The sequence below is a fragment of the Odontesthes bonariensis genome, chromosome 8, assembly GCF_027942865.1.
Source record: "Odontesthes bonariensis isolate fOdoBon6 chromosome 8, fOdoBon6.hap1, whole genome shotgun sequence".
Lineage (NCBI taxonomy): Eukaryota > Metazoa > Chordata > Actinopteri > Atheriniformes > Atherinopsidae > Odontesthes > Odontesthes bonariensis.
In genome coordinates, this window is record NC_134513.1 from 29,735,627 (window position 1) to 29,756,362 (window position 20,736).

Here is a 20,736-nt window from a genome sequence, read left to right on the forward strand (position 1 = left end):
GGTGGAGAAAGCAGGCTGGGTGGAGGGAGCAGGCTGGATGGAGAAAGCAGGCTGGGTGGAAAAAGCAGGCTGGGTGGAGGGAGCAGGCTGGGTGGAGAAAGCAGGCTGGGTGGAGGGAGCAATTTGGGTGGAGGGAGCAGGCTGGGTGGAGGGAGCAGGTTTGGTGGAGAAAGCAGGCTGGGTGGAGAAAGCAGGCTGGGTGGATGGGGCAGGCTGGGTGGATGGGGCAGGTTGGGTGGAGGGAGCAGGTTGGGTGGATGGGGCAGGTTGGGTGGAGAAAGCAGGCTGGGTGGAGAAAGCAGGCTGGATGGATGGGGAAGGTTGGGTGGAGGGAGCAGGCTGGATGGAGGGAGCAGGCTGGGTGGAGAAAGCAGGCTGAGTGGAGAGAGCAGTTTGGGTGGAGGGAGCAGGCTGGGTGGAGAAAGCAGGCTGGGTGGAGGGAGCAGGCTGGGTGGAGGGAGCTGGTTGGGTGGAGAAAGCAGGCTGGGTGGAGGGAGCAGGTTGGGTGGAGGGAGCAGGCTGGGTGGAGAAAGCAGGCTGGGTGGAGAAAGCAGGCTGGGTGGAGGGAGCAGGCTGGGTGGAGGGAGCAGGCTGGGTGAAGGGAGCAGGCTTGGTGGAGGGAGCAGGTTGGGTGGAGGGAGAAGGCTGGGTGGAGAAAGCAGGATGGGTGGAGGGAGCAGGTTGGGTGGAGAAAGCAGGCTGGGTGGAGGGAGCAGGTTGGGTGGAGAAAGCAGGCTGGGTGAAGGGAGCAGGCTGGGTGGAGGGAGCAGGTTGGGTGGAGGGAGCAGGCTGGGTGGAGAAAGCAGGATGGGTGGAGAAAGCAGGCTGGGTGGAGAAAGCAGGCTGAGTGGAGGGAGAAGTTTGGGTGGAGGGAGCAGGCTGGGTGGAGAAAGCAGGCTGGGTGGAGAAAGCAGGCTGGATGGATGGGGAAGGTTGGGTGGAGGGAGCAGGCTGGATGGAGGGAGCAGGCTGGGTGGAGAAAGCAGGCTGAGTGGAGAGAGCAGTTTGGGTGGAGGGAGCAGGCTGGGTGGAGAAAGCAGGCTGGGTGGAGGGAGCAGGCTGGGTGGAGGGAGCTGGTTGGGTGGAGAAAGCAGGCTGGGTGGAGGGAGCAGGTTGGGTGGAGGGAGCAGGCTGGGTGGAGAAAGCAGGCTGGGTGGAGAAAGCAGGCTGGGTGGAGGGAGCAGGCTGGGTGGAGGGAGCAGGCTGGGTGAAGGGAGCAGGCTTGGTGGAGGGAGCAGGTTGGGTGGAGGGAGAAGGCTGGGTGGAGAAAGCAGGATGGGTGGAGGGAGCAGGTTGGGTGGAGAAAGCAGGCTGGGTGGAGGGAGCAGGTTGGGTGGAGAAAGCAGGCTGGGTGAAGGGAGCAGGCTGGGTGGAGGGAGCAGGTTGGGTGGAGGGAGCAGGCTGGGTGGAGAAAGCAGGATGGGTGGAGAAAGCAGGCTGGGTGGAGAAAGCAGGCTGAGTGGAGGGAGAAGTTTGGGTGGAGGGAGCAGGCTGGGTGGAGAAAGCAGGCTGGGTGGAGAAAGCAGGCTGGGTGGAGGGAGCAGGTTGGGTGGAGGGAGCAGGTTGGGTGGAGGGAGCAGGCTGGGTGGAGGGAGCAGTTTGGGTGGAGGGAGCAGGATGGGTGGAGAAAGCAGGCTGGGTGGAGGGAGCAATTTGGGTGGAGGGAGCAGGCTGGGTGGAGGGAGCAGGTTTGGTGGAGAAAGCAAGCTGGGTGGAGAAAGCAGGCTGGGTGGATGGGGCAGGTTGGGTGGAGGGAGTAGGTTGGGTGGATGGGGCAGGTTGGGTGGAGGGAGCAGGTTGGGTGGAGAAAGCAGGATGGGTGGAGGGAGCAGGCTGGGTGGAGAAAGCAGGCTGAGTGGAGAGAGCAGTTTGGGTGGAGGGAGCAGGCTGGATGGAGAAAGCAGGCTGGGTGGAGAAAGCAGGCTGGGTGGAGGGAGCAGGCTGGGTGGAGAAAGCAGGCTGGGTGGAGGGAGCAGGCTGGGTGGAGGGAGCAGGTTTGGTGGAGAAAGCAGGCTGGGTGGAGAAAGCAAGCTGGGTGGATGGGGCAGGTTGGGTGGAGGGAGAAGGCTGGGTGGAGAAAGCAGGCTGGGTGGAGAAAGCAGAATGGGTGGAGAAAGCAGGCTGAGTGGAGAGAGCAGTTTGGATGGAGGGAGCAGGCTGGGTGGATGGGGCAGGTTGGGTGGAGGGAGCAGGCTGTGTGGAGAAAACAGGCTGAGTGGAGGGAGCAGGCTGGGTGGAGGGAGCAGGTTGGGTGGAGAAAGCAGGCTGGGTGGAGGGAGCAATTTGGGTGGAGGGAGCAGGCTGGATGGAGGGAGCAGGTTTGGTGGAGAAAGCAGGCTGGGTGGAGGGAGCAGGCTGGGTGGAGAAAACAGGCTGAGTGGAGGGAGCAGGCTGGGTGGAGAAAACAGGCTGAGTGGAGGGAGCAGGCTGGGTGGAGGGAGCAGGTTGGGTGGAGAAAGCAGGCTGGGTGGAGAAAACAGGCTTAGTGGAGGGAGCAGGCTGGGTGGAGGGAGCAGGCTGGGTGGAGAAAACAGGCTGAGTGGAGGGAGCAGGTTGGGTGGAGAAAGCAGGCTGAGTGGTGGGAGCAGGCTGAGTGGAGGGAGCAGGCTGGGTGGAGAAAACAGGCTGAGTGGAGGGAGCAGGCTGGGTGGAGGGAGCAGATTGGGTGGAGAAAGCAGGCTGGGTGGAGAAAACAGTCTGAGTGGAGGGAGCAGGCTGGGTGGAGGGAGCAGGCTGGGTGGAGAAAACAGGCTGAGTGGAGGGAGCAGGTTGGGTGGAGAAAGCAGGCTGAGTGGAGGGAGCAGGCTGAGTGGAGGGAGCAGGCTGGGTGGAGGGAGCAGGCTGGGTGGAGAAAGCAGGCTGGGTGGAGAGAGTAGTGTGGGTGGAGGGAGCAGGCTGGGTGGAGGGAGCAGTTTGGGTGGAGGGAGCAGGCTGGGTGGAGGGAGCAGGTTGGGTGGAGAAAGCAGGCTGGGTGGAGGGAGTAGTTTGGGTGGAGGGAGCAGGCTGGGTGGAGGGAGCAGGTTGGGTGGAGAAAGCAGGCTGGGTGGAGAAAGCAGACTGGGTGGAGGGAGCAGGCTGGGTGGAGGGAGCAATTTGGGTGGAGGGAGAAGGCTGGAGCAGGCTGGGTGGAGGGAGCAGGCTGGGTGGAGAAAGCAGGCTGGGTGGAGGGAGCAGGCTGGATGGAGAAAGCAGGCTGGGTGGAGGGAGCAGGCTTGGTGGAGAAAGCAGGCTGGGTGGAGGGAGCAATTTGGGTGGAGGGAGCAGGCTGGGTGGAGGGAGCAGGTTTGGTGGAGAAAGCAGGCTGGGTGGAGAAAGCAGGCTGGGTGGATGGGGAAGGTTGGGTGGAGGGAGCAGGCTGGGTGGAGGGAGCAGGCTGGGTGGAGAAAGCAGGCTGAGTGGAGAGAGCAGTTTGGGTGGAGGGAGCAGGCTGGGTGGATGGGGCAGGTTGGGTGGAGAAAGCAGGCTGGGTGGAGAAAGCAGGCTGGATGGATGGGGAAGGTTGGGTGGAGGGAGCAGGCTGGGTGGAGGGAGCAGGCTGGGTGGAGAAAGCAGGCTGAGTGGAGAGAGCAGTTTGGGTGGAGGGAGCAGGCTGGGTGGAGAAAGCAGGCTGGGTGGAGGGAGCAGGTTTGGTGGAGAAAACAGGCTGAGTGGAGGGAGCAGGCTGGGTGGAGGGAGCAGGTTGGGTGGAGAAAGCAGGCTGGGTGGAGGGAGCAATTCGGGTGGAGGGAGCAGGCTGGGTGGAGGGAGCAGGCTGGGTGGAGGGAGCAGGTTGGGTGGAGGGAGCAGGCTGGGTGGAGAAAGCAGGCTGAGTGGAGAGAGCAGTTTGGATGGAGGGAGCAGGCTGGGTGGATGGGGCAGGTTGGGTGGAGGGAGCAGGCTGGGTGGAGAAAACAGGCTGAGTGGAGGGAGCAGGCTGGGTGGAGGGAGCAGGTTGGGTGGAGAAAGCAGGCTGGGTGGAGAAAACAGGCTGAGTGGAGGGAGCAGGCTGGGTGGAGGGAGCAGGCTGCGTGGAGAAAACAGGCTGAGTGGAGGGAGCAGGTTGGGTGGAGAAAGCAGGCTGAGTGGAGGGAGCAGGCTGAGTGGAGGGAGCAGGCTGGGTGGAGGGAGCAGGCTGGGTGGAGGGAGCAGGTTGGGTGGAGAAAGCAGGCTGGGTGGAGAGAGCAGGATGGGTGGAGGGAGCAGGCTGGGTGGAGAAAGCAGGCTGAGTGGAAGGAGTAGTTTGGGTGGAGGGAGCAGGCTGGGTGGAGAAAGCAAGATGGGTGGAGAAAGCAGGCTGGGTGGAGGGAGCAGGCTGGGTGGAGGGAGCAGGCTGGGTGGAGGGAGCAGGCTGGAGCAGGCTGGGTGGAGAAAGCAGGCTGGGTGGAGGGAGCAGGTTGGGTGGAGAAAGCAGGCTGGGTGGAGAAAGCAGGCTGGGTGGAGGGAGCAGGCTGGGTGGAGGGATCAATTTGGGTGGAGGGAGCAGGCTGGGTGGAGAAAGCAGGCTGGGTGGAGAAAGCAGGCTGGGTGGAGGGAGCAGGTTGGGTGGAGAAAGCAGGCTGGGTGGAGAAAGCAGGCTGGGTGGAGGGAGCAATTTGGGTGGAGGGAGCAGGCTGGGTGGAGGGAGCATGTTTGGTGGATGGGGCATGTTGGGTGGAGGGAGCAGGCTGGGTGGAGAAAACAGGCTGAGTGGAGGGAGCAGGCTGGGTGGAGAGAGCAGGCTGGGTGGAGGGAGCAGGCTGGGTGGAGGGAGCAGGCTGGAGCAGGCTGGGTGGAGGGAGCAATTTGGGTGGAGGGAGCAGGCTGGGTGGAGGGAGCAGTTTTGGTGGAGAAAGCAGGCTGGGTGGAGGGAGCAGGCTGGGTGAAGGGAGCAGGCTGGGTGGAGGGAGCAGGCTGGGTGGAGAAAGCAGGCTGGTTGGAGGGAGCAATTTGGGTGGAGAAAACAGGCTGAGTGGAGGGAGCAGGCTAGGTGGAGGGAGCAGGCTGGGTGGAGAAAGCAGGCTGGGTGGAGGGAGCAGGCTGGGTGGAGGGAGCAGGCTGGGTGGAGAAAGCAGGCTGGGTGGAGGGAGCAGGTTGGGTGGAGAAAGAAGGCTGGGTGGATGGAGCAGGCTGGGTGGAGAAAGCAGGCTGGGTGGAGGGAGCAGGCTGGGTGGAGAAAGCAGGTTGGGTGGAAGGAGCAGGTTGGGTGAAGAAAGCAGGCTGGGGGGAGAAAGCAGGTTGGGTGGATGGAGCAGGCTCAGTGGATGGAGCAGGTTGGGTGGAGAAAGCAGTTTGGGTGGAGGAAGCAGGCTGGGTTGAGAAAGCAGGCTGGGTGGAGGGAGCAGGCTGGGTGGACGGAGCAGGCTGGGTGGAGAAAGCAGGCTGGGTGGAGGGAGCAGGCTGGTTGGAGGGAGCAGGCTGGGTGGAGAAAGCAGGCTGGGTGGAGGGAGCAGGCTTGGTGGAGGCAGCAGGCTGCGTGGAGAAAGCAGGCTGGGTGGAGGGAGCAGGCTGGGTGGAGGGAGCAGGCTGGATGGAGGCAGCAGGCTGGATGGAGGGAGCAGGCTGGGTGGAGGGAGCAGGCTGGATGGAGGGAGCAGGCTGGGTGGAGGGAGCAGGCTGGGTGGAGGCAGCAGGCTGGATGGAGGGAGCAGGTTGGGTGGAGGGAGCAGGCTGGATGGAGGCAGCAGGCTGGATGGAGGGAGCAGGCTTGGTGGAGGCAGCAGGCTGCGTGGAGAAAGCAGGCTGGGTGGAGGGAGCAGGCTGGGTGGAGGGAGCAGGCTGGATGGAGGCAGCAGGCTGGATGGAGGGAGCAGGCTGGGTGGAGGGAGCAGGCTGGGTGGAGGGAGCAGGCTGGGTGGAAGGAGCAGGCTGGATGGAGGGAGCAGGCTGGGTGGAGGCAGCAGGCTGGTGGAGGCTTGGAGCTGTGAGGTTGCAGAGGAAAGCGTCTCACCTTCAAGTCCTGACACCAGTGAGTCCAGAGCATCTTCATCATGAAGCCTTCATCTTCCTCTCCTTCACTCGCGGCCACATCTTCCAGAAGCCCGTCAGTCTCTTCCGAGTCAGGCTGTGCTTTCAGAGGCTCGCCCGTTTGACTTAACAGGCAGCCAACAGCCAGCAGCTCACCTATGGAAACATAACAAACACACACACAGATAGTAAAACAGTTCTTTACTCTTCATATATATTAGTGACTCAGTCATACAATAGTTTAACTAAACAGTTTTTTTTACCTTCACAGATATCATTTTGAAGTATCTGTGTATTTTGCTGGAGGTGTGAAGTTGGGGACGTATTCTCGGCCGAGCACCTTCAGGCTGTTGTTGTTAATGCATCGTGTCGTGTCTCCAGCATATGTGAGAAGACACGACGGCTTGCCGCTCACTGCTGCAGAGCCCCGATCCTGATTCCACCTGTTAAGGCCTTCCAGGAGATAGAGCTGGAAATTTAGCAGAGTTGCACTGGTTCCTGAAAAAAAACAAGCAAAAAAACAAAACAACATATTTATGCCTTAGAAAAATTGCTTGTTAATCCAGTTTTGATATCAAATACAGCTAAGAGGTGTAATCATGTAGAGAGGGACTTACCAGGAATAAAGCTGTTCAAATGGCAGTGAAATGACTCCAGAGATGTTGATCCTCTGGCACAGCGGCAGCTGCTGAGCTTGATGCCACTCTTGTTGCGTACGACCTGTCTAAGAACGTTTGATGAATGCCGATTTTTTTGTACATGGGCACATTCTAAATTTCACTCATACGACAGGATTTAGAAGGGATTCTACGCACTAATGATGAATGAGGGCCCTGTTGTCTGGACTAGAGGTTAAACAATCAACTCACAAGTTTCTTCATCTGGCTTTCATCCTCATTTTGAAAGTTTATGGAAAGTTGCAAAAGAGGTAGTTTCACGTGAGATAAACTTGACTGAATTGTCCCATGTCAGTCTATGTCAAGAGAAGGAGAGTCTGCAAAGGTGCTTTTGTCCCACAGCGTATTCTATTATGTCAGCGTGATGAACTTCCTATCCTTTGTCATGGGTCTTGGCCAGGGTGCAACTTGCTTTTCTAAAAGAGACATGGTTCGAAGTCCCATAAGTTGCGTTTGACACCTTCCACCCTTTGGAGTGACTGAGCTTCCGAGTAGAGGCCTGCGCGGGACTGTAAATTCTGTAAAAGTCCCGCGCCCGCCCGCTCCCGCATTGTGCACTCCCGCTCCCGCAAAAAGATAGAATTTTTAGTCCCGCTCCCGCCCGCACCTGTCATATTTTCCCGCATGATTCAGACATTTGCGTTACTTCTCACGGAAGTTCTTGTCATTGGCTTGAGGAAAGAAACATGATCTTATATCTGCGCACACCACTGTCCGATCCTTCACGTGGGGCACATAGTGCAGGAGCGCATTAGATGGCACAAGCAGCTGAGGCTTTACAGCAATAAGCCTACCTACCAAAATCTACCGTGAATATTAAGAATAATACATTGTACATATGTTATATGCCACTCCTCACATTTCCATTCTTGGAAGTAAAAGTATATATTTTTAGTTAATATGATTTTAAACACAGCGTGATGGAGCCCCGCCCCCTACTTTGAGTGGATTGGAGCATAAATATCTAAGCCTACAGCTCGCGTTACATTGATTTCAATGCAAACAAGTGGAATGAAAACAATATGTGTTATTAATTACCCTACCTTTTCTAAACCCAGAATGTTGAAAATCTAACATGTAATCCAATTATTATTTAAATAGGTTGCCCTGCCCCTCGTCGCTGCAATGCGCATCTCCTGAATAAAAGGAGAGTTTACACAGTCAGGAAAGCAACGGTGTCAGGATGGCCGAGCGGTCTAAGGCGCCAGACTCAAGGCTTCATTCCTTCCTTAGCACAGGGACTTCTGGTCTCCAAAAGGAGGCGTGGGTTCAAATCCCACTCCTGACACTACTTTCTTGCTTAAATCTTACTTGCTTATTAGAAGACCGTGAAGAAAGCCATGTCAGGCCATGGTGAAAAAGGGCATTTATCTCTGAAGACGGGCCTTCAGTTCCTCCCATCAACATACACAATTCTGATGTGCGATGAGGCAGTTCTCCTGCTACATTAAGCTCTTTTCCACTCGTACTTACTCACAACCACCTCAATGTGGGTGGGGTCGTTATAGCAAGGAGGTCCAAAAGTCCTGTGATGTCACTTTTATTGGACAAAACATGACACAACAATTTAGGTCATCAAGGTGAAGGTATACCTGCTACTTGGTCTGTGTCTTTGCGTCTAGTAATCCACCTCGTTGATGATCACAGAATACATCAAATCCAACTGTTGCTGTTGCCGGGTTCTTTTTAAGGAGTGGCTTTCATGACTCATCCAGTGACATCACTCCCTGGCCAATCAGTTGCCTGCAGTCTGTAAATGTCACATTCTCAGCTGGACTCAACTCGACCCCGACCGAGTAGGTGCTAAAAATGTTCCACCTTGTGCCAGGTGGTATTACCTCTTGGAAAATCCTTACAGCTGAGTGGGATCCAGTCAAGTGGAGTAGGTAGAGGTTGAAAAGGGAGGAATGTGTTCCGATGTCATTCGAAATCTCTGAAAGTTGACTTTGGCTTTTTTTTATCTCTTCTTTTTTTTCGGAAGGCATGTTTTATAACATGTGGATAGCCCGGCTAGCTCAGTCGGTAGAGCATGAGACTCTTAATCTCAGGGTCGTGGGTTCGAGCCGCACGTTGGGCGTAGCAGTTTTAATAATCAACAGACGTTTGTTCCGGCACTTAAAGTCAAAGTTCAGCTCTGTTACCACCATCACAGCGTCCTCAGTGGTGCCTCTTTGAATGATCACAAACGTCGTGAAATGCACAATATGAATCAAAAACATTCAAACTTTAGTAAGAGCATTACGTTTACTTTTCTTTGGGCTCATGTCATTTCTGTATTCCCTTTTTGCTCAAGTATGATCATTCACTTTAAAACAAAATAAGGAAAATCTGAATAACAACCCATGGCCTCTGGCCCTCTCTTGCTTTCATTACTCATCCAGTGACATCACTCCCTGGCCAATCAGTGGCCTGCAGTCTGTAGACGTCATATTTTCGGCTGGACTCAACTCGAATCCCTGCCGTGTAGGTGCTAAAAATCTAGCTGCTACCAGCTGTTACTACCTCATAGAAAACCCTAAAACCTGAGTCGAATATAGTAAAGTGGAGTAGCGTTTTGCATTTTGGTTCACGTTTGTCATATTTTACACAGTCAGGGAAGTAATGGTGTCAGGATGGCCTTGTCCGTTAGGCCACATGGTCTCACCTGAGTCATCCGACCGGTACAGGGGTGGTCTGCTGCCAAGTGTGAAACAGCGAGGAATAAAATTGTACCTCCAAGTCTGAGGCTCTGATCCTCAGTTGGAAAAGGGTCGAGGGCCCTCTTCTTGCTTAGAACCAGTTGCTGCCTCAAGTGGAAGAGTTTAGGGATCAGACCATTTTGACCACGACTGGAGGATCTCGTTCTACCAGTCGATCTTCCTTCCAACGCTCACCTCTGGTCACTCCTTATGAGTGGTGACTAAATGAATGAGATTGCGAATGCATAAGGGCTGAAATCATCTTCCACTCTGTGGTGATTAGGCTCACCCTCTTGGATCAGGGTGATAAGCGTAGTCATCTGGAATACGCTGAGAATACAGTCTCTGCCGCTCTTCTTTGAATGAAGCCAGATCAGGCGGTATGGGCATCTGGTCAGAATATCATGTAGATTCCCCCCAGGGGAGATATTTTGGATCAGTTGCATGGTGAGGAGGCCTGAGGGAAGGTCCAGGACTCACAAGAAATAAACCATGCTGGTCTTGCATTGGTATTTCTGTGTGTCCACCCGAGAAGAGGTGTAGATTATGTACTGTGAGAATCGGGGCAAGGGATGTCTGCTCACATTGCTTCCCCTGTGATCTGGTCCAGGACAAGCAGCATCAAATATATTGATATATCTTTAAAAGTCATGTGTTATGGAAGGGCGCCGACACATGTGCTGTTGTTGCTGATATTTGTGGCGAGTATGGGGATTGAACCCATGACCTTGGCGTTATTAGCACCACGCTCTGACCAGCTGAGCTAACCGGCCTGATTTTGAGGTGCCCTATGAGCAAATTTGTGCGAGAATAAGTGCTCTCAGTGTTTTCTCTGTTACCTATTTAAGTCACACAAACATTCTATACAGCTTGCCTTTGGTATTGCGGATTTGGATGTTATCAGCAGGTGAGATGAAAGACTTTTAGTTCTTCAAAAAATTGCTTTCAATGCAATTATTTTATCATTTGTTATATGCTACAATGACTCGACGTGACAGTACTTACTCATTCAAGTCTCTCATCTTTTTTTTATAGCTTGAGTGTAGGCAGTATGGGAAAGCCAAGATCATTGCGCAACATCAGCTTAACGTTGGATTTTTTTACCAGTAACAGACTGGTAAAATCCTCCGACTTTAATGGCATGCCATTCAGAGGATTTCTGACACGGAGTACAACTAGCAAAGTACTTACCAGCTTTCACCATGTGTTTATTGGTTAGCACTCAGTACAGTGCTCTTGATTTCTGTACATATATGACGGCATACAACTAAACAAGACAACCACGAAGGGACTCAAACCCTCAATCTTCTGATCCGAAGTCAGACGCCTTGTCCGTTAGGCCACATGGTCTCACCTGAGTCATCCGGCCGGTACAGGGGTGGTCTGCCGCCAAGTGTGAAACAGCCAGGACTAAAATTGTGCCTCCAAGTCTGAGGCTCTGATCCTTAGTTGGAAAAGGGTTGAGGGCCCTCTCCTTGCTTAGAACCAGTTGCTGCCTCAAGTGGAAGAGTACAACTAGCAAAGTACTTACCAGCTTTCACCATGTGTTTATTTGGTTAGTACTCAGTACAGTCACAGCCATTATAACGAACAGCCTTGCCACTCTCTATTAAGCCCCATTGTACTGGCTTTTTGGCTGCAGTTCCACCAGAATTCCACTGGGGGCGTCGGTGGAGACCAGAATGAGTGGGGCCCGAATGGAGCTAGATGCTACAAATGGACAGTTTCACATAAGTCTCCTCAAGAGCGCTCAGATTTGAATGTAGTTTCTGAGAGCTCAACATGGGTTTCAAGTCAAAAATCTACTGAACAAGTACCTATATCCCTTTGATTTCTTACAGGTTGGCTTCTTGTTGTCCACAACGTGCTAGCATTGTGCTAATGACAGCTGGTCGACCAGCTATGTATGACGTCATATACACTTCAAATCCTTTTTTTAAGCAAATGAGTGGCTCTAAAAATCTAAAACTCAGCCATGGGTATTTTCTAAACACCCTCTTTCGAAAACAACATTCGAATTACTAGAGAAAAAATTATATCTTCAGATAAGGGCACGATAGGGCGTATAGCTCCATAGGACTCCATTCATTCTGGTCTCCAAAATTGAGTGCCCCACGTGGAAAGAGGGTGGAACTGCAACCAAAATCGCCTCGTTGGAAACCGGAAATGCACCGTGAGTGGCGTATCTGTCCTATTATAGAATCTGTGGTACAGTGCTCTTGATTTCTGTACATATATGACAGCATAAAACTAAACAAGACAACCACGAAGGGACTCGAACCCTCAATCTTCTGATCCAAAGTCAGACGCCTTGTCCGTTAGGCCACATGGTCTCACCTGAGTCATCCGGCCGGTACAGGGGTGGTCTGCTGCCAAGTGTGAAACAGCCAGGAATAAAATTGTGCCTCCAAGTCTGAGGCTCTGATCCTCAGTTGGAAAAGGGTCGAGGGCCCTCTTCTTGCTTAGAACCAGTTGCTGCCTCAAGTGGAAGAGTTTAGGGATCAGACCATTTTGACCACGACTGGAGGAGCTCGTTCTACCAGTCGATCTTCCTTCCAACGCTCACCTCTGGTCACTCCTTATGAGTGGTGACTAAATGAATGAGATTGCGAATGCATAAGGGCTGAAATCATCTTCCACTCCGTGGTGATTAGGCTCACCCTCTTGGATCAGGGTGATAGGCGTAGTCATCTGGAATATGCTGAGAATACAGTCTCTGCCGCTCTTCTTTGAATGAAGCCAGATCAGGCGGTATGGGCATCTGGTCAGAATATCATGTAGATTCCCCCCAGGGGAGATATTTTGGATCAGTTGCACGGTGAGGAGGCCTGAGGGAAGGTCCAGGACTCACAAGAAATAAACCATGCTGGTCTTGCATTGGTATTTCTGTGTGTCCACCCGAGAAGAGGTGTAGATTATGTCCTGTGAGAAGCGGGGCTCGGGATGTCTGCTCACATTGCTTCCCCTGTGATCCGTTCAGGGACAAGCAGCATCAAATATATTGATATATCTTTAAAAGTCATGTTTTATGGAAGGGCGCCTACACATGTACTGTTGTTGCTGATGTTCATGGCCAGTATGCATGGCCAGTACCCATGACCTTGGCGTTATTAGCACCACGCTCTGACCAGCTGAGCTAACCGGCCTGATTTTGAGTTGCCCTATGAGCAAATTTGTGCGAGAATAAGTGCTCTCAGTGTTTTCTCTGTTACCTATTTAAGTCACACAAACATTCTATACAGCTTGCCTTTGGTATTGCGGATTTGGATGTTATCAGCAGGTGAGTTGAAAGACTTTTAGTTCTTCAAAAAATGCTTTCAATGCAATTATTTTATCATTTGTTATATGCTACAATGACTCGACGTGATAGAACTTACTCATTCAAGTCTCTCATCTTTTTGTATTGCTTTAGTGTAGGCAGTATGGGAAAGCCAAGATTTTTGCGCAACATCAGCTTAACTTTGGATTTTTTTACCAGTAAGAGACTGATAAAATCCTCCGACTTTAATGGCATGCCATCCAGAGGATTTCTGACATGGAGTACAACTAGCAAAGTACTTACCAGCTTTCACCATGTGTTTATTTGGTTAGTACTCAGTACAGTGCTCTTGATTTCTGTACATATATGACAGCATACAACTAAACAAGACAACCACGAAGGGACTCAAACCCTCAATCTTCTGATCCGAAGTCAGACGCCTTGTCCGTTAGGCCACATGGTCTCTCCTGAGTCATCCGGCCGGTACAGGGGTGGTCTGCTGCCAAGTGTGAAACAGCCAGGAATAAAATTGTGCCTCCAAGTCTGAGGCTCTGATCCTCAGTTGGAAAAGGGTTGAGGGCCCTCTTCTTCCTAGAAACAGTTGCTGCCTCAAGTGGAAGAGTTTAGGGATCAGACCATTTTGACCACGACTGGAGGATCTCGTTCTACCAGTCGATCTTCCTTCCAACGCTCACCTCTGGTCACTCCTTATGAGTGGTGACTAAATGAATGAGATTGCGAATGCATAAGGGCTGAAATCATCTTCCACTCTGTGGTGATTAGGCTCACCCTCTTGGATCAGGGTGATAAGTGTAGTCATCTTGAATACGCTGAGAATACAGTCTCTGCCGCTCTTCTTTGAATGAAGCCAGATCAGGCGGTATGGGCATCTGGTCAGAATATCATGTAAATTCCCCCCAGGGGAGATATTTTGGATCAGTTGCACGGTGAGGAGGCCTGAGGTAAGGTCCAGGACTCACAAGAAATAAACCATGCTGGTCTTGCATTGGTATTTCTGTGTGTCCACCCGAGAAGAGGTGTAGATTATGTCCTGTGAGAATCGGGGCTAGTGATGTCTGCTCACATTGCTTCCCTTGTGATCTGGTCCAGGACAAGCAGCATCAAATATATTGATATATCTTTAAAAGTCATGTGTTATGGAAGGGCGCCTACACATGTGCTGTTGTTGCTGATATTCGTGGCCAGTATGGGGATTGAACCCATGACCTTGGCGTTATTAGCACCACGCTCTGACCAGCTGAGCTAACCGGCCTGATTTTGAGTTGCCCTATGAGCAAATTTGTGCGAGAATAAGTGCTCTCAGTGTTTTCTCTGTTACCTATTTAGGTCACACAAACATTCTATACAGCTTGCCTTTGGTATTGCGGATTTGGATGTTATCAGCAGGTGAGTTGAAAGACTTTTAGTTCTTCAAAAAATGCTTTCAATGCAATTATTTTATCATTTGTTATATGCTACAATGACTCGACGTGATAGAACTTAATCATTCAAGTCTCTCATCTTTTTGTTTTTCTTTAGTGTAGGTAGTATGGGGAAGCCAAGATCATTGCGCAACATCAGCTTAACTTTGGATTTTTTTACCAGTAACAGACTGGTAAAATCCTCCGACTTTAATGGCATCCCATTCAGAGGATTTCTGACATGGAGTACAACTAGCAAAGTACTTACCAGGGGCCCGTTGCACAAAAGTAGGATAAGGGATTAAGCGGGGATATGTTGCCTATCCTGGATATACTTATCCGTGATCCGGTTGCACAAAAGTAGGATAAGGGAAGTGGGATATGTTCAGACGTAAGTTACCATGGAGATTTATTCTGTGAAGCTAGCCTGCTCCAGACCAGGCTAAGTTCCAGGATCTATTTAATCTCATTCCTTATCTCAGTCAGCGGTCGCCACAAATGGAAACCAATATTTATTCCACTGCCTAGAACATATTGTTAAAACATTTAACTATACCCACTATCATTATTGAAACATTTGTGATCATTAATTGCAATCTTTTTAGATAATTGATGATTTTAGATGAACCACTAGATAATTTAGTTTCCCACAGACTACACATAAAGTACGTCGCCATATAAATATAAATACACATTAGAGAGTACCATGATGTTCCTTTATTGAACAAGGATGAATCAAAGCAACTAAACCATCAGCTTCTTTCAAAACTGAAGTCACACAGTGCTCTACAAGACAAAAAGCACAGAATCAAAGCATGCAGTTTGAGACAAACGGTTTGTAAAAATGGCCTATACAAATAAAATTGACTTGCCTATACAGCACAAAAACCTAACAAAGATTCCTCTGCCATTGCAGGCCCAACTTAAATCAACATGCATATTAATTAAAATAATTGAACACATATTGGTCTCTGACCAGCCGACCACAGTCGTCATCCGGGAAGATGGCAGGATTGTCCCAGTCTATGAGAGCTGGCACTCTGGGGGCCCTCTCCTTTCTCAGGCAGGCCACATTGTGGAGGACAGCACAGGCCACAATGATATCACATGCCCTGTCTGGGCTGACTCTCAGGTGGTTCAGACACTGAAAACGTGCCTTCAGTAGGCCAAATGTCATTTCTATCCGGGCCCTTGTTCTGGCATGGGCATGGTTGTATGCCAGTTGTGCCTCCAGAGGGTCTGCAAATGGAGTGAGCAGAAAAGGCTGGCAGGCATACCCTCTGTCACCCAGCAATACACCCAGGAATTCACCTGTGAATACAAAATGTTACCATCACAACCTCATAAGTAGTGACATTAACACAGCCATGATGTTAAAAGTGGTTATCAATAGAGGTTCTGTGGCTCACCTTGTGATAGGCGCCGATAGATCTCTGAGTTCCGAAACACTCGGGAGTCGTGGACCGAGCCGGGCCACTTTGCCACAACATTACTGAACAAATAGTCAGCATTGCAGACCATCTGAAATGATAAGATGTTAAACCAATTAATGCACATCACAGGCAATGTACAGTGTTCATTAATTAACTTTATCAAAAGTCATGTTCACCTGTACATTGATGCTGTGGAAGTTTTTCCTGTTCACAAAATCCCCCTCATGGCCACCTGAGGGGGATTTTATTTTGATGTGTGTGCAGTCCACTGCACCAATGACATTGGGGAAACCTGTAATACGATGCAATGAGTATCTTACTCTGAATGTTAACATTGTAATTGTAACTGTAATTTTTTTTTTTTAAATTCTTACCTGCAATCCTATAGAACTCCTCCTTGATGTCACAGAGTCTTCTATGCCCAGGGAAGGAGATGAAGATGCTTGCAAGTCCTTTAATTGCGTTTTTTTTTTCACTACTAAAACAGTACAGGCAATGTGTGGGCAGGCACATTCTTAATAAAAAGTTGCTGCCATGTCCATTTTGGTTGCTTGCTTGCGCTTGACTCAGAGCGCGGATCTCGAAAACACATGAGAAGCTATACAGAATCATACGCGGCGGACAGCACAGCTTTATGCCAATTACGCACACAGACTCCACACCTCCACACACGCATCGCGTCTGCAATCATAACTCATCAGGGGAAATCACATTTTGCCAATATTTTAGAGACCCCCCAACATTTCCCAAATCGTGTTTTCGGGGGGGTCTCGTGTCAGTTTCAGGGGGTCTCGGATCCCCCGAGTCCCCCGTAGTTCGAACACTGCCTAATTGTGATAATTTCAGTGGAGTGGTGAGTGTGTATTTGTGCACTACTTACGCATTCAGGCGGTCAGCAATGGTTTGCCACGCTTGCTCCTTTTGTTTTTTAACTGTGGCAGTATTTCCTTTTTGTTTTATTTTCTCCGTCACCTCTTCATATGCTTCCATTAATAATTATTGCTCCGCTGGGGAGAAATACGCCGCCCTTGTTGCCATGGTGAATCAGTGAATCTATGATCGATCGTGGGGTCTATTTAAGCAAGCCGTGTGCAGCACTTATCCAGGATCGCTTTCACCTGGCTTAATGAATCCGTGTCTGCTCATCCTGGCTTGGCCTTTGTGCAACACACTAAGCCTGGGCGCCCATGTTTTGGATTCCTTGAACCTGGCTAAGTAATTCATCCTGGATGTCTAAATCCTACTTTTGTGCAACGGGCCCCTGATCCGTAGTCAGACGCGTTATCCATTGCGCCAATAGCCCTTAGCAAATAAGATAGCGAGTGGTACAGTCTTTCGTAAAACTGCATATTCCAAAAGCTTCGAAAGGATTGACGGAGTTGGCCAAAAGAGCCTCTATATACGAAAGCTTGGCACATCCTTCAAGCCGGAATTGAACCAGCGACCTAAGGATAACTGTTGTTGGGCACCTATAGTCCTCCGCTCTACCAACTGAGCTATCAAAGCCAACATCCTTTTCATGAATCCTGTATGAATGCATGTAACCAGGCTTAAGATGCGTATCATGGGACACCTGCAGTTCTCTGCTGTACCAAATGAGTTATGGAAGGGAGCCAGGGGCTTGGGCCTGTTTATCAGTTAAATAAACACAAAAAGTGATGAGAAACCATCAGTTTCAGATGCGTTTCAGATCAAATCAGCCTCAGTTTCTATCATGCATTTAGTCCTTACAAAAACATATCTGGCATCTATCTGGGAAAGTCTCCACATCGTCCAACACAGATGTTGATCCTCAATATACCCTCACATTGTCCAGCGCAAAAGTCCAGCCATTTTGTTTGGTTCTTTTTTTGTCAGGTCTATCCATCCATTCATTTGGCACACGATTTTCATCTTCTGTTGTTAGGATGTTTATACTTTGGGTGTGGCGGTGTGTGAAAACCCTCCCTTTAGAAGAGCTGAAAAACACAGATCATATGCGGCCTTGCGACTCATTAAAAAGGCACTATTTCTCATTGGGGCCTGTTTGATACTTTGACCCCTTTTATGCTCTTTAAATGGGCAGACCTTCTGCATTTGTGCTGTTTGACTCTTTCAGACCTTTGATACGGGACAGAGGCCTGTAGACAACTTTTTTTTTTTTAAGTTTAAGAAATGTAAGTTGAAATTGGGATCTTTTTTCAGCGATGTAAACAATTTTGGTGGAGGGGTTGCTGTGACCTGGATTTGAACCGGGGTTGCTGCGACCACAACACAGAGTACTAACCACTACACCAGGGGTCTCCAACATGTCTCTCGCGAGCTACCAGTAGCTCGCCGCTCCTTTCCAAGTAGCTCGCCAAAGGGCCAATGAATCATACATTAATTTGAAAACTTAATTGGTCTCTCGGCAAATCGTGATGAGTCAGTGGTGATGTGAGACCAGCGACCGCAAATTGAATTTGCTCCCGGGCGCAGTCACTTCACTTGTGGTCGTTTTGCCAGGCTGAAAATCGAAACTTAATCAGGCCAATCAAATCGTGAGGAGCGGGGTCGGAGGCCGGGCTACCTAGTGACGACAGAGGTGCTACGTTTCAGTGTGTGGTTCCAGAGAGAGGTAAACAATGGCTGCGCCTAGCGAACAGTCTTTCGAGTTGGCTTTGGCAGCGACTCTAGAAGATTTAAATATAATTTTTTCTTTGCGAGACGAACAGATAACTGCACTTAAGTTTTTCTTGAAAAAAAATGACGTTTTCGGAGTTTTGCTGACCGGGTACGGTAAAAGTTTAATTTACCAGCTTGCTCTGTTGGTGGGACGACGCTCTGATTGGTTGTTTCGCCATCCTATTGTGTGGCGTTGAGTGCAGAGGCAACTTAACAGACAACCGTTTATCCCGCCCACACTGCTATCCAGCGTCAATAAAAGGTGTACAGGTCTGGCTTGCTAGGCTAGTGAGAAGGAGTTTACGATGGCGACAACATGATCAGTGCTGTCAAGGCGTTCAGTGCAAAACTGTCATTGTACATTCAGCAAGTGAAAAGCAGAAGATTTCAGCACTTCCCCTCTATCTCAAAGATGCTGGACAGTCACACAGGTGCAGCCAGCGTTTTAAATGTGTCCAAGTATTGTGACCTCTTATCAAGGCTTGGACAGGAGTTTGCTGACAGATTCAGTGACTTTGAGAAACTTGAGCCCTGTGTGACATTTATGGCCAGCCCTTTCATGGATGTGGACATAAGTGAGATTTCAGGACAGATGGCTGAACTTTTCTGTGTCGATGCTAAGGAAATGGAAATGGAGGTTATAAACCTTCAAAACAATGTGGAGTTAAAGTCTCAGCAGCATTCACAGCATTTCTGGAGCTTGGTAGAGCCAGATAATTATGAAAATCTTCACTAAGCAGCTCTGAAACTGTCTGCTTTGATTGGGTCTACATACCTCTGTGAGTCAGCTTTTTCTGACATGAATGTCTTGAAATCAAAGCTCAGAACGAGACTGACTGATGCACATTTAAATGACTCCATAAGAGTGAACTTAAGTGGATACACTCCAGCATACACCTCTCTTGAAGCTAAAAAGACTGAACTTCTGAACACATTCACACACACACACACACACACACACACACCTTCACTGCTCAATATTGAACTGAACTAAATGGTTTTTATTGTGAATGCAATTTTTGTTCTTTATTTTTGTGATGTTTTAATACAGAATGTGAGATGTGGACAGTAACATATTGTAAATGTTCAGGAAAAGAAGGCTTATTGAGTTTGTTTTTTCAAAATGAGCGACGGTAATAAATGTTACAAAACACAAGTAGCTCTCGGCCGTTTTTATTCTGTTAAAGTAGCTCTTAGAGGGAAAAAGGTTGGAGACCCCTACACTATACGATCACGGCCGGTTGTGGGTTGTTGTCGTGTGTGGCTTTGATGTGATCCGAAACACCTTCGTATCCCAAGGATAGCATATGTAGCTCTGCGGCATGTGGCTGGCAGGCATGTTTTTTTTTGTGTTTGGATCAAAATCATTGACAGCAGAGATAAAGAGGAAGACGAGCTTTCCTTACGGTGTGGGGTCAGCCACATGTGTTGCAAGACGACACACTGTGAGGTATCTTAGGGGCGTAAGTGAGCTGGGATACCCAGGGAGTAGAAGGTTTAAAGCAATCCTGTTCTAAAGCAGTGCGAGAAGTGAGAGACTAAAACCAGCGTGCCGAGCTAGCCAGGAGTTGAACCTAGAATCTTCTGATCCGTAGTCAGACGCATTATCCATTGCGCCACTAGCCCTTAGCAAGTTCGATAGAGAGTGGAACAGTCTTTCGTAAAACAGCATATTCCAAAAGCTTTGAAAGGATTGACGGAGTTGGCCAAAAGAGCCTCTGTATACAAAAGCTTGGCACATCCTTCGAGCCGGAATTGAACCAGCGACCTAAGGATAACTGTTGTTGGGCACCTACAGCCCTCCACTCTACCAACTGAGCTATCGAAGGGAGCAAAGCCAGCATTCTTTTCATGAATGCTGTATGAATGCATGTAACCAGGCTTAAGATGCGTATCATGGGACACCTGCAGTTCTCTGCTGTACCAAATGAGTTATGGAAGGGAGCCAGGGGCTTGGGCCTGTTTATCAGTTAAATAAACACAAAAAGTGATGAGAAACCATCAGTTTCAGATGCGTTTCAGATCAAATCAGCCTCAGTTTCTATCATGCATTTAGTCCTTACAAAAACATATCTGGCATCTATCTGGGAAAGTCTCCACATCGTCCAACACAGATGTTGATCCTCAATATACCCTCACATTGTCCAGCGCAAAAGTCCAGCCATTTTGTTTTGGTTCTTTTTTGTCAGGTCTATCCATCCATTCATTTGGTACACGATTTTCATCTTCTGTTGTTAGGATGTTTATACTTTGGGTGTGGCGGTGTGTGAAAACCCTCCCTTTAGAAGAGCTAAAAAACACATAACATATGCGGCCTTGGCGACTCATTAAAAAGGCACTATTTCTCATCGGGGCCTGTTTGATACTTTGACCCTTTTATGCTCTTTAAATGGGCAGACCAGGCCTGGAATTTCGTCATTTTAGGGGCAAGGCCACTTGGCCTTTTGAGTTGTCAATTTTTTAAGGGCACAAAGGCCAAAAGCCAGGGCACCAAGGCCATAAATTAAAACAATGATTTAACATATGATATGAAGTGACTACGATTGTATATGCATTTACAATACTTTTATATATACTTATTAAGCATTCAATGGACACCAAATTGCAATTAAACAAATTTTTTATTAAAACTACACAGGATTCTTATAGCACAGACATGTTTGGCTCACTGTGAGACTGTGGTAGTGGGCCTACGTTGAAAGT

At 49.8% G+C, this 20,736-nt stretch overlaps 8 non-coding genes across 8 annotated transcripts; 2 read left to right on the top strand and 6 right to left on the bottom strand.

Annotated features, from left to right (window-relative positions):
* The first annotated feature begins 7,776 nt into the window (after window positions 1-7,776).
* On the top strand, window positions 7,777-7,887 carry trnal-caa (transfer RNA leucine (anticodon CAA)). Its single transcript has 2 exons — window positions 7,777-7,814; window positions 7,842-7,887. It is a non-coding gene; the product is annotated as a tRNA-Leu (tRNA).
* A 716-nt stretch (window positions 7,888-8,603) lies between these two features.
* On the top strand, window positions 8,604-8,676 carry trnak-cuu (transfer RNA lysine (anticodon CUU)). Its single transcript has one exon. It is a non-coding gene; the product is annotated as a tRNA-Lys (tRNA).
* A 1,300-nt stretch (window positions 8,677-9,976) lies between these two features.
* Window positions 9,977-10,050, bottom strand: trnai-aau (transfer RNA isoleucine (anticodon AAU)). The gene has a single exon. It is a non-coding gene; the product is annotated as a tRNA-Ile (tRNA).
* A 1,487-nt stretch (window positions 10,051-11,537) lies between these two features.
* trnaq-uug (transfer RNA glutamine (anticodon UUG)) lies at window positions 11,538-11,610 on the bottom strand. The gene has a single exon. It is a non-coding gene; the product is annotated as a tRNA-Gln (tRNA).
* A 2,125-nt stretch (window positions 11,611-13,735) lies between these two features.
* trnai-aau (transfer RNA isoleucine (anticodon AAU)) lies at window positions 13,736-13,809 on the bottom strand. The gene has a single exon. It is a non-coding gene; the product is annotated as a tRNA-Ile (tRNA).
* A 2,998-nt stretch (window positions 13,810-16,807) lies between these two features.
* Window positions 16,808-16,896, bottom strand: trnay-aua (transfer RNA tyrosine (anticodon AUA)). Its single transcript is given in 2 exon segments — window positions 16,808-16,843; window positions 16,860-16,896. It is a non-coding gene; the product is annotated as a tRNA-Tyr (tRNA).
* Window positions 16,897-19,586: 2,690 nt separating this feature from the next.
* trnar-acg (transfer RNA arginine (anticodon ACG)) lies at window positions 19,587-19,659 on the bottom strand. The gene has a single exon. It is a non-coding gene; the product is annotated as a tRNA-Arg (tRNA).
* Window positions 19,660-19,773: 114 nt separating this feature from the next.
* Window positions 19,774-19,862, bottom strand: trnay-gua (transfer RNA tyrosine (anticodon GUA)). Its single transcript is given in 2 exon segments — window positions 19,774-19,809; window positions 19,826-19,862. It is a non-coding gene; the product is annotated as a tRNA-Tyr (tRNA).
* Between the last annotated feature and the right edge of the window lie 874 nt (window positions 19,863-20,736).